Genomic DNA, 6,764 nt, shown 5'->3' with positions numbered 1-6,764 from the left:
CTTGTATAATGGTCAATGTGTATAATATAATATTTTAATCTATTATGGTGTAATACTATAATATAATTCGACGGAGGTATAAAAATAAATATCGCATATACCTGCCATTAGGTAAATCTGATGTGCGCTGCACACGTTGTGATGCCAGGTATACCTTATATAGATCGCCGATGAAAGTCACTTGTCCTGCGTATACATGCAGAGGGATCCGATCGGTATAAATATTATAACTTATAAGTTATGTGTTAAAGAAGCTGGAACAGTCGTCTACGTGAACACAAAAGTGTCGGTGAAATTCTTACAGATTGATAATAGATATGGTTTGTTGTGTCAATTGTCGTATCATGGCTGATGACTATTGCTATCACAATGAAATTTGCATACATAATATGATTCAATGGTCGTTTCAGACATGATGTGATAAAAATTAAGTTATTCATACGATTTTATCGAAAATATTACATTAAGTTTACATAAGACGTATGTTGGGTTGCGTTATTTATCAATCCATAATCCGTATAGATCATATTAATAATTATGTATTATCAATCACAAAATCGACGTTTTTTTGAAACTATATTATTCTTCGTTTGCATTGACATGATTAAGTATAAGATATATAAATATATTCGTATAAAGTAATAACTGTTAAAATTTTAATTGAATTAAAATTAATGTTAAATGGAATGCAAGACCTCTAGCCTTCGTAAAATCCAAATCTTTCAAAATATGAACTTTAAAATAATCGCAAATTCCCTGATTTATAAGAAACGTAAACTTACATAAATATTTATCAGTTAAAGAAACTCAAAACCACATCAAAACTTCATCCAAAAATTTTCATAGATCACTGCTCAATTCAGAAGGTTCATTTAATTATAATCTTCACACTCATCCATCTCAACACAGACTAAAACGGAAACGTTCTCATGACCTTCTTAATTTATTAACACTTAAATAATGGATAAAAGGTTTAAACGAGAATTACTATTATGAGGTATAAATATATTTCTATTAATCCTATTTTCTTTCATCGCTACATTATTATATAATTACGTAATTTTTGAATAAATTATTGTCAAATCGGCCTTAATGTGTATTATGGTTATATATTGATATGTATTATTATTCTTATACCCAATATTATCTTATTCAATGTAAAAATAGTCAAAATATATGTATTTCTGCAGGTATTTCTATTTTATTAAGTATCGGTGAATTTATATCATTAATAATAATAAAACAAAAAATAAAGCACAGACCATTATTTCGAAATGTTATGCTTTGAAAAACTGTCATTTAATGTATTTTATTCATATTTCCTACAACAATAATATAATATTAGAAAGGCATAAAAAAACTTTGATGTTAATTGATTTCAAAACAATTTTATTACCTATGTTTTATAATATACCTATGGGGGGAACAAGTATTATTGTTTTTTTTTTTTTATGTTAATATTAAATTCCATGCAAGTAATATAAATTATATTACTAAAATTATAAAAATATTAATCAAATTATTTTATAGTAGGTATTTTTACAAGACTATTTTAACTATCAATTAAATGTATACCTACGCAGTACGAACTCATTCAAAACTCCATTAGTAGTAAGTATTATAATAGTGGTGGTTCAGATATGCAGCGTAAATTTTAATTTGTGATACACATAATGTATAGAGTATTCCGTCCTGTTGAATTAATGAATTTTATTATTTTATTACATATGCGTCGCTGAAATTTATTTCAATATTTTGTTGTTGCAAAAAAACTATATATGTAGATTATTATTATTACTTGTACGTTTCTTCGATGAAAATATTATTGTAGTTTTTATGGTGATACATTCATGCCTTAATATATTATAACTACTATGATCCAATGTTCTAATCCCGTAAGTTTTGAAAATGTTTAGGTGATAACAATACGCATATTATACATATATAGGTACGTGCGAATACGAGACTATGCTGGCAGTGTTTCTGATATAGGCGGCCTGAACCGCGGTATATCGACCGTCTCGAATATCGTAGTCCACGGTGCATAATATTCGCAAGGTAGGCAAACGGTACTTTTGTTATAATATGTATTATGTACCGTACGATGCGTATGTTGTGGATTCCGCACGGAAGTTAATACGAAATGATTAGAAGATTAGAAACATTCGGATCAGATCAACGACCGATGCAGGTCATCTAGGGTGTAAATCTTAGATAATAATTTCGTTTTCTATAACTACAGATAGTTCGTCAACCAACAGCAGTGCATCCGCTGTTGCAACAGCAAAAAGTACGTTGCAAAGTTTGCATTTCCAAGTATCTACCCCCACGCAAAAGCTATCAAATTATTAATACATTTTTGAATAGGTATATAAATATTTTTTCTTACATAATTTTTTCTATATCCAAATATCCAGTTGCTTCTATATGAATTCGCATAATATCCATATACCTTTGTCATCCATGTATGTTTTAATAATATATTTTCTATAGTTAGTACTTCATAGATTTTATACAGAAAATGAAGTATTTTTAATAAGTTTGCTTTACTCGTTAACACGCTTCTAACTTATAAAAGTCAAATACTGAAAACGCTCTTTCAGTTTATTTTCAGATTTAATATGATAATTGATGTATGTGAAAAATACCTATACGTGAATGTTAATTATTTTTTTTATGTAATTTATTATGCACAGTCAGTTGTTTAGGTAATGAATAAATGATAATTTTAGAAAATGTGAATATATTTATTAAATTCAAAAAATACTAAGTTATAAACAAAATTAACTGTACAGTTTATGTTAGATTTTAAAAATTATCTACTTTGGTCAAAGATTTTTTCTTGCACATCTACTTGTAACTTTGTAAAGCTAAAACTTATCGTCAAACTTTAAGGTGAACAAAAAAAGTAATTTTTAGAGAGAATATAATATAGTCGTTTCCACAGATCTTATTACGTTTATTATGTTCAAATAAACAACAAATTACTAAATAAATTAAATATTAAAGAGATAAAACTCATACATATAATAATTGAATATAGTCAATTATACATTAATACAATAATCGAATTAAATTTTTTTTATTTATATTATATTGTAATTAATTTCTATCATGTAATAATTATACATGATAGATTATTTGATAAATAATATTAATTTTAAGTTAAATAAATAATTTATAATTTAATGAAGTTTATCCAATCAATGAACTGGACAAAGAAATTATCCATATTTTAATGTAATTCAAACGTCACGTCATGGTGTGGATACAGATATTATTAAATTGATGAACAATTTTCACTAAGTGGAATTAGATGCGACGTAGTTCTGCAAAAATTTTCTATAGAAATAATAACGGAGTTCACTAGTTCGGGATTATCGTGCGTTATTATTAAATTATATATTAATTGTGTCTACTGTATTATTTTCTATATATTTACCTCTAAACAATTTGTTCATAGAACCTAATTGTTAATATTATTATTCTTTCAAAAGTATTATTACAATATTTTTGCGTTCAAATATGATTTTTTCAAAAACCATTGACTACGTGGATAATAATACGAATCGTTAGCCTGTATTGTGAATCTAAAACGAAAAAAGGACAGAATATTGGGTACTCATCACACCCACATCAATGATTGTGGTGTACATTATACTGGTAGCTATATGTTTTGATTTTAAATTCGAAGGCAACGATTACATTTGAATTATTATTGGTTGAAGGAAAACGAGAAAATCTCGGTAGTGTGATTCAATCTTTTTGGTGTAGGACCTAGCTGATGTCTTGGTACTTATTATTTATTCTAAAATTTTACACTTATGAAGTTTTCACTAGACCCAAGTCGTTCGTATCGATCAACATAAAAATACTATTTCGAATTTTCGCTAAATAGTTTCCATTATCATTAAAGCACGTGCTTTTAATCTTAATGGTTTATAAAGTTTTTTACGAGTATAAAGGGGAGGTAGATGTAAAATACTTTATTAAATATTGAGCTTACTTACATCATCCATACAAAATTACTTATTTTCCAGCTCGTTAGTCCTAAGAAATTAAACTACGACTTACATTGAAATGCCTTGTCTTAAATCACATAAATTTCTATCGCAGACATTTTATTTTCGTCATCATCATTCAAAACAAAACATAATAATATTCAACTTCTGTGGACAACTAATACTACAACCTGATGAGACTCATATTAACATAATTTCCTAGACCTCCTGCAATTGTATTACCTATACGATTTTTCAATGAAATATAATTTAAAAGATAAAAACACTATTTAATTTAAAGTTTAATAAAAATATTCCTGTGTAATACAATATAATTAAATATTATGATTAATATAGAGGTACATATAATTGTACCAGTGCTAATTATGGTAGTAGGTAGAGTCCGATAAAAATACAATTGTACCTATATGAATAACAGCGTTTCCCGCCTACGTATTACAGGTTAAGATAAACACAAAAAAAGTGTTAAATAAATTATACATTTTCCTTATATCTATATTTTTATCATTTCCTGTCCATTATCGAAACGCGTCTCTGCGCCGTTTCTCGCGAGGATTATGTAACGTAAATTGCACTAGCCGTCGGCTCATTGTAGAAACGTTAGGTACTTATTATTAATTGTACAGATATTTGGAAATTAGTATGAATTGTTACGACCATAATACAAATTCAAATGACATATTTTGTTTTACTACAAAATCAAAAGATCAATGGATGAGGCAACAGCTTCGACCTATAGGTTAAAAAAAGTAAGTGTTGATAATTACAAGTAATTAGCAGGACTTTGTATAGAATTATTTAACGTGGAAAATCCAATTTTATACTTTGCGTCTTGCGTTGGGCTGAACTTTTGCTGAATAGAAGTTTTGTGATTTTTGACAATCCTGACTGGGCTGGTTTAACATACGGCATGATTATAATATAAGATATACTATTTGCATGAGGTAATTCAAGGCAAGACGCACATTGTATAACTTACCATTTATTACAGGTCCTTTATATGATAAGCATATAGACAGTACACATTATTTACATAATATATTAAAAATGTAGTGTATTGCTATGCGCTGTCTATCAATTTGTATTAGGTGTATACTGTATGTCTGTATATAACTATTATCATACATATAATATATAAATAAACATAAGAGGTGAGTCGGCGAGTATTCTTAATGGAATCACTCTTAAAAATGTATTTAAATTTCAAATAAGTATTTACCTATTCAACCTTGATAGATGAGTACATACAATGCATTAATCTCGAAATAGTACTATATTTCTATATTTTTGACAAAAATTGAATAATAAAACTAAAAATAATAACTTTTTACTTTTTAGTTATGATATTGTTATTCAAAAAATATTAATCATAGAGTGACTAGAAGTCTGGAACTATAGAAAAGTTAGATGAGATTACTTGTATAATTATAAATTATTTTCCATACACAATGAAATGTTGAAAATATTAAGGCTGATTTTAACTATTTACCTATACTGCGAATCTTTATAGGTGATGAAGACTGTTATAGATAGTTATTGACTTAAAGTAAATAAGTAAATAATAATAATACATTATAACATATTATACAATGTATTAAAATAAGTTAACCTGCCGTAATGCGTAATATTAATATGAATAAATCATTTAAAATTATTATTAAATATCCTCAGAAATAAATTATGCTATAATATGACACATTGTCTTCACTCAGTCATTAAATTCAAATGTTACAGACTTACAGTGACCTACAAACTCAATGACGAAGTTCGAGCGCTAATCAAGGGTATGTGTAGTGGGGAGGGGGCTGACATCTTGTGTTATGACACTTACGAACATATTATATTAAATACTAAAGGACTGATGCATCATGATTTGCGATGCATATATTTTATTTCTATTTAAATCTGATGAATTTTTACAAAATATATTCCCAAATGTCAACATATGTACTTACTTTTATGTTTGTTAAACACACAATTTTCGGAACTTTATGAATCGATTTTGGGTTTACATCTTACTAACTTTGAAGCTATAAATCATCTAAATGCGTATGAAACCCTCCATCACAAATTAAAAATAATATATTTCAGTTGTTTGAACAATATATTGGCCGGTGTTTTTAGCAATTAGGTCAAAGTACCTGAACTTTGCAATATTAGTTATACGGTATAGGTTGAACAAATTTAATTTAATAGATTTAATAACTACTACCTTTAATCTATAATTATAATATCACATATCATATTTATTAACTTTTAAATCAGTACCTGTACCGGAAAACGGCGTGAATGGTATATAGAAAGCTTAAAAATGATATTACCTATTTATTGAAAATAATACATACAATATAGTGAAAACTTTCAGTTCACTACCTAAACTAATATTTTATTAATTACCTACAACAAAATATCTAAAATTGTTATTTTTGTTTAGATAATAAATTCTGTGAAAATGTCTAATGCAAACTTCCAATATCAATAAAAAAAATATAGTTATAATAATATCGCAGTATAGTATAACAGTATAAAGTAAAATATGTTTCATATATTTCTCATTTTCTCAATATAAACTATAAGTTTATTTAAATAGGTGCTTTTTCATAAAAATTGCTGTATTTCGATGATAATATGATAGTCCGCTAATAATGAATATTTTTTCTATCTATATATTATTATTTATTATGTTTATTAAAAAAATAAGTACATTATCATAATATTATGTACGCATTGCAATATATACAT

Source organism: Diuraphis noxia, unplaced genomic scaffold (genome assembly GCF_037042655.1).
Source record: "Diuraphis noxia isolate RWA-SAM2 unplaced genomic scaffold, SU_Dnox_SAM2 contig0003, whole genome shotgun sequence".
Classification (NCBI taxonomy): Eukaryota; Metazoa; Arthropoda; class Insecta; order Hemiptera; family Aphididae; genus Diuraphis; species Diuraphis noxia.
Note: the sequence above shows the minus strand (reverse complement) of the source record.